The following is a 6,506-nucleotide window of genomic DNA, read 5'->3' as shown; positions in this document are numbered from 1 at the left end:
GGTTGTTGATTCAAGTCCCACACCAAGACTTGAGCCCAATATCTAGGCTGCCACTTCAGTGCAGCATTAAAGGAGTATTACATTGTTGCCATCTTTTCAGATTAGGTATATCCTACTCTGGATAGGGGTGATGTAAAAGCACCCAAGGTGCCATTTTGAAGAGCAGCCAGGATTTTTCTGATGTGTTTGTCAACATTTCTCCCTCAACCAATACCAACATCTTCCATCTCTGTAACATCGCCCTCTTCCTTTGCTCAACTGTTGCTGAAACCCTCATCCGTGCCTTTGTTACCTTTAGACTCGAATATTCCAATGCTTTCCTGGTCAGCCTTCTATCAATAACTGGATATCTGCTCAGTCGATTCATTTGTTTTTTTGTGGGATTATGTTGTGTGCATGTTTGCTGTTGTGCTTGAATATATGATGGTCATCACAGCCAACAAATTGTTTGGAAGGTAAAGTACTTCAGAAGTGCTATATAAATGCAAATTCATTGATTCCATTGCGGGGTGGGGGGGGAAGCCTAATTTTCTGATGGATGAAACTTGGATTTTAGCTCCAATTCTCTCGACATTCACTTTTGGCGTCCAAGGTTAGACCCTGTCAGCTAAACAAACCTGAAAATGTGACCATGGCAATGGTGGCAATCTCTTTGGTTAGGTGGGGAGATTCGGTTGAGTTACCGAATACATCTACAGAACGTTCAGTGTACCACAGAAAAATTGGCCTTTTATGACTGAAATTCATCCATGACATGATATCCCAATCTCACTTCATTATTTTAATACAACATTTATTGCAAAGTGGTTCTACTCTGATGATTCAAAAGTAAATGTACCATATTTTGTGGTACTTGCAATAAAGGCTGCAGCACAAGCAAATCGAGAGTGAAAATAAAGAATTGCAAAAACGCTTGAGCAGCTAGCTTTACTTATTCTGCAACTCTTTGCATGTTTCCTTAGCTAAAGACAGCTAATGAAGTTCCTCAGATAATGAAGCAATCCATGCCCACATGCAGCAAGACCTGGATGACATTGTGGCTTGGGCTGATTGGCAAATAACATTTGTGCCACACAAGTGCCAGGCAATGACTACCTCCAACAACTATGAACTATGAGTCTAACCACCGCCCTTTGACTTTCAATGGCATTACCATTGTCTAATCCCCTACCATCCACATCCTGGGGAGCGGGGTCACTATTGACCAGAAACGTTATTGGACCAGCCACATAAATACTGTGGTTACAAGAGCAGGTCAGAGGCTAGGTATCCTGCAGTGAGTGACTTGCCTCCTGACTCCCCAAAGCCTTTCCACTATTTGCAAGGCACAAGTCAGGAGTGTGATGGAATACTCTCCACTTGCCTGGATGAGTGCAGCTCCAACAAAACTCAAGAAGCTTGATACCATCCAGGACAAAGCAGCCCGCTTGATCGACACCCCATCCACCACCTTAAACATTCACTCCCTCCACCACCGGCGCACCGAGGCTGCAGTGTGTACCATCTACCAGATGCATTGCAACAACTCTTATCACCTCGAAGGACAAGGGCAGCAGGCACATGGGAGTACTATTACCTCCCAAGTTACCCTCCAAGTCTCACACTATCCTAACTTGGAAGTATATTGTCATTCCTTCGTTGTCGCTGGGTCAAAATCCTGGAACTCCCTCCCTAATAGCACTGTGGGAGCACTGCAGTATAGGGACTGCAGTGGTTCATCACCACCTTCTCGAGGGCAATTAAGGATGGATGATAAATGCTGGCCTTCCCAGTGATGCCCACAACCCATGAATTAATAAAATGTTTTTCCTACATTGCAACAGTGACTACACTTTGAAAGTACTTCATTGGCTGTAAAGCGCTTTGGGATGTCCTGAGATTGTGAAAGGGGTTCTATAAATTCAAGTTTTTTTTTTGTTACTGATCCATACAGGCTAGGGAACAGTAGCTTCCCATATTAAATTCACTGCTATTGGGTCTGTTTTGAGTTGGTTAATCTCATCATATTTTCGGTGGAGTGGTGGGTGGCAGTGAGGTTGGGTGGGAGCTATGAAATGCCACCACAGTTTTTGACTCTGTCACAATTACTGTATTGATTGGTGACCTGAATGTCCTGCACCAGTGTAAAGCTATCACCATGTTTGAGTTTCTAATCCAAGCAACTGAGAAATACATCGAGTTCGTTTTCCCCCAATATGGAATGCACGTGTACACACACACACACACACCCTGCTAAAACCATAAACCACTTACCCAAGTCTAGAAAACTTGAGCAGAGGGACTCCTAAAAGTACATAAGGATCCTTCTGGAGTATAACCAACTTAAAACTGTATAGCTAAGCAGCAGAGCCCTCATAAGTTTCCCATTGCTTGTCCACTGAGGATGCCCTTGCATGTTAAAGCATTCATCTGGAACTGAGTGGGAAGAGACCTGGCTCCCAGTGGCAGTATACCCCTCTACAATCCATTAGTGAGCCAAGCTGGCTGGTCAATCAATAGTGCCCTGGAGTACTGCGACCTTCCTGGTGCAGGTATTGATAGTTTGCTGCAGACGGTTGACTTGCTTCCAAATTTCCATAACCAGGCATGTCATCTTGGAGTCAGCTCGGCCCCAAAGAGATCCTGCTCACGTGATTACAAAAGGTGGTCTAACTAGCATTGTCAGTCCAATTGCTCTGCATGTTGGGCACTAAAATGTGATTAGGTAAGATTAGTATGTGTTTGGATAGGAAAAATACAGAAACAGCACTGTGAGCATTGTATTGTGCCAACTAATACCCAGAGTCAAACATGTTACATGCACTGGAAGCTATAGGCTTGGTGCTGTACTTATTGATTGAGAGTTTTACACTAGGTGTCTTTAATATTAACTACCACTTGAGAACTGTAAGCAGAAGAAGACCAGGGGTGCATTTTATAAAAGGCACCAAACAGCAGCAGTGGAGCATAGACACTCAGTGATTGAAATATTGAGCTGCTTCAAGTGCTGACCATTCACGTGGGTCTATCTCTTAAATTGTTGCAAGGCTGATATTGACACAATGGATGGATATAAAATTAAAAGCTTATTTTGGAAAAAGACCCAGCTTGCATAAGCAGTATCAAAATAGGACTGTTATTAAACGGGGCATGAAGATTGTTGACTCTTGGGCGATCATTGGTTACAGAAAAAGCTGAAGTCACTTCAGTTTGTTCCAGATTCAGTTTCTGCTGGTTGTGCGGTAATGGGAATTTCTACTAATTGAGTTTTGATCTTGTTTCTTTTTGCATAAAACCTACTTTCTGTAAGAGTGTAACTCTACCACTGTGCTGTAATCTGAGTTGGAACTTTATTGTCTGAGTTGGTATCACTCCCAGTTTGCTATGAAGGAGTTTGTAAGCCTTTGGTCCTGTACTCAAGGTTTCTTTCCTGCTTTAATGATGTTTTCCTTTAATCAATTTTTTTTTACTTTAGTTGCAATTTAATATTGTAATGAGCTAAATTGAACAGCTACACTGGGTGGCAATATTGTAACGTGAGTAGGCTATTTGGCTCACCATGCCTGTTCTGCAATAGCCATCGATCCAGATTTCTAGTTGACTTTAGAAGGATATTTAAGGAGGAAAGAAAGTGGTAAATTATTTTTAATCCATCTCTATTCCCCGGTCTTCTCCCAAGTAAAATATCGCGCTTCTCAACATTTCAGTTGATTCTTAACTTACTATAAAATGAGTGTCTATGCTCTACTGTTGCTATTTAAAAGAAAGACTTGCATTTGTAGTAATGTGGTAAACTCGGCAGCCAACTTGCACACAGCAAGCTCCCACAAACAGCAATGTGACGATGACCAGATAATCTGTTTTTGTTATGTTGATTGAGGGATAAATATTGGCCAGGACACCAGGGATAACTCCCCTGCTCCTCTTCGAAATAGTGCCACAGGATCTTTTGCATCCATCTGAGAGGGCAATCGGGGCCTCGGTTTAACGTCTCATCCAAAAGATGGTACCTCTGACAGTGCAACACTCCCTCAGTACTGCACTGGAGTGTCAGCCTGGATTTATGTGCTCAAGTTTAGTGAGCATTCTGCATTAGTACTTAGTAGCATCTGCTTCTAAATATAATTTACTTTTATATACAGTATAACTGTAACTGATTTTAATTATTTCTCTACACTGCAGCAGATCTTGCATCTCAAAATCCAATTGTGCAGTTGCAACATTAAGTCAGTTCGCAACTGCCCTGTCTGCAGATGTATGCCAGATTTTAATAATGGATACTTGTCTCGTGTGCAGACTATTTGCACTGTGCTCATACCTGTATACAACTGTTGGATGAGGTTTTTGCTATGTATTTATACTCGAGACCATGTCCGATCCATTTAGTGTAAACTTCAATCATGTGAAACTGAACTTGGTATGAGCCTCATTTACAGTATCCGTGTTAAGTAATCCTTTAATACTGGAGCATGTGACTGTTGTAGAAAACATCTATGAACATTAATCTTGAACTTTTTAATAAACTTAACATTTAGTTTGTGATTTCAGTCTTGTTATTATACCAATTTTTCTCAACTTGTAGAGAAATTGATGGCTTTGCACATCAATGGAGGGAGCAGTTTGTGGCAAATACGAGCAGAAAGTTGGAAAAACATAGATTTGGGTGAGCTCAGTCTGGAAAGGTTCATAGGAAACAATTACTATAATGAAAAATATAATAAAGGGATACGTAAGTTCTCTTGTTACTAGGTCAAAATCCCACCCAACACTCCCATACATCTGTCTCTACAAGTGTCAGCTGTGGCTCAGTGGGTAGCACACTCGCCTTTGAGTCAGAAGGTTGTGGGTTCAAATCCCACTCCAGGAATTTGAGCACGTAAATCTAGGCTGACACTCCAGTGCAGTGCTGAGGGGAGTGCTGCACTGTTGAAGGTACTGTCTTTCGGATGAGACATTAAACCGAAGTCCCTTCTTCTCTCTCAGGTGGACGTAAAAGATCCCATGGCATTATTTCAAAGAAGGACAGGGGAGTTCTCCCCGGTGTCCTGGTCAATATTTATCCCTCAATCAACATAACAAAAACAGATTATCTGGTCATTATCACATTGCTGTTTGTGGGAGCTTTCTGTGCGCAAGTTGGCTGCCACGTTTTGTGCATTACGACAGTGACTACATTCCAAAAGTACGTAATTGGCTGTAAAGCGCTTTGAGACATCCGGTGGTTGTGAAAGGCGCTATATAAATCCAGTACTTTTTCTACCAGAATATCAGGGAACGTGAAAGAGTATGAGAGTAAGTAGACTTCCTCTACCTTGCAACACAATTTCCAGAGCGTGACTACATTAATATTTTTGAAGTTTTTATTGTTGGTCAAAAGAAAAGAAAGACTCCACCTCTGAAACCAGAAATGTGGTGACTCTTCTGACAGCTGCATGATTGAGACAGCTGCTGAATCCAAACTGCCTAACGTGCTTGAAGCTCTACTGTAGCATGAAAAGGCGTGAGTATAAAAAGATGATTTCCAACAGAAGGATGATAATTGGTAAGAACTTTAAAAGCAGATTGCTAAAATGTAAGGATTATAGATGAAAGATGCTTTTTTTCTGAAAAAATGCTCAGCAATGAAATGGAAGTGCCCTGTTAAGGAGCTTTGGAAATGAATTTGTAGGATTGATGCTTCTGAACGGATCAAAATATTTTGGATATTGAGTTTTATGGTGAAATCCAGATACATTCATAGCATTTATATCAACTGTGATGTTACATGTAGTCTGCCACCTCCAATATCCCGTGACCCGGTTAATATTTATCCCTCAATCAATATAACAAAAAAAGTGATTATCTGATCATTATCACATTTCTGCTTGTGCGCAAATTGGCTGCCGCGTTTCCTACATTACAACAGTGACAACACTCCAAAAGTACTTCATTGACTGCAAAACGCTTTGAGACGTCCGGTGGTAATGAAAAGCATTATATAATTTGAAGGCTTTCTTTCTTTATACCTCCATAATGTTGCCCTTCCCCACTCTTGCCTCAGCCCTTATGCTGCTGAAACCCTCATCCATGCTTTTGTGACCTCAAGACTCAACAATTCCAGTGTTCTCTTGGCCTCCCATTTTCCACCCTTCATGAACTTAGGCTCTTCCAAAACCTGCTGCCCATATCCCATTCACCCTGTGCTCTCTGACCTACATTGGCTCCCAATTCCCGAATGCCTTGATTTTAAAATTAACATCTTTGTGTTCAAATCGTTCAATGACTACGTCTCTTCCTATTTCTTTGGCCTGCTCCAGCCCTCAGAACTTTGCATTCCTCCAACTCTGACTTCTTGTCCATCTCCACCACCAGCCCCACCCTGCCTTACTTCACATTGTCATTGGCAGCCATGCCTTCAGCTGTCGAGGCTGTAAGCTCTGGCATTTCCTCCCTAAACCTCTCCATCTCTCTCTCTCCTCCTTTTAAGGCCCTCTTTTTAAAACCTATGTCTTTTACCAAGCCTTTAGTCACCTGCCCTAATATCTCCT

Source organism: Pristiophorus japonicus, chromosome 17 (genome assembly GCF_044704955.1).
Source record: "Pristiophorus japonicus isolate sPriJap1 chromosome 17, sPriJap1.hap1, whole genome shotgun sequence".
NCBI lineage: Eukaryota > Metazoa > Chordata > Chondrichthyes > Pristiophoridae > Pristiophorus > Pristiophorus japonicus.
This window is presented reverse-complemented; position numbering follows the sequence as displayed.